Here is a 255-nt window from a genome sequence, read left to right as displayed (position 1 = left end):
TGTGTGTGTGCGCGCACGCGCGTGCATATAAAATATATTTGATATGTTCTTCATTGTTGTTATTCTCTTACTCTCTTCTGTTTGTTTATAGTGGTTATGGAATTTCTTTGATTAGATTGTTGAATTAATAAAATTTGAGTAAAGGGGGTTGGGAAAATAGGCATTAGTCAGAGGTAATCAGGTGTACAGTAGTCTTTTCATGTTTAAACAAGTTGAATCTGCAAATAACATTTTGTCAGTAGTGGTGTGTGTGTG

At 34.5% G+C, this 255-nt stretch overlaps 1 protein-coding gene across 1 annotated transcript in view; it reads left to right on the top strand.

The window, feature by feature from the left end:
- The window catches only part of LOC119594040 (cleavage stimulation factor subunit 2-like), a gene marked incomplete in the record, with an annotated part of 17,186 nt that overhangs the window by 13,048 nt on the left and 3,883 nt on the right, over positions 1–255 (top strand).

Source organism: Penaeus monodon, chromosome 33 (genome assembly GCF_015228065.2).
Source record: "Penaeus monodon isolate SGIC_2016 chromosome 33, NSTDA_Pmon_1, whole genome shotgun sequence".
In the NCBI taxonomy this organism is placed as follows: Eukaryota; Metazoa; Arthropoda; class Malacostraca; order Decapoda; family Penaeidae; genus Penaeus; species Penaeus monodon.
This window is presented reverse-complemented; position numbering and strand designations above follow the sequence as displayed.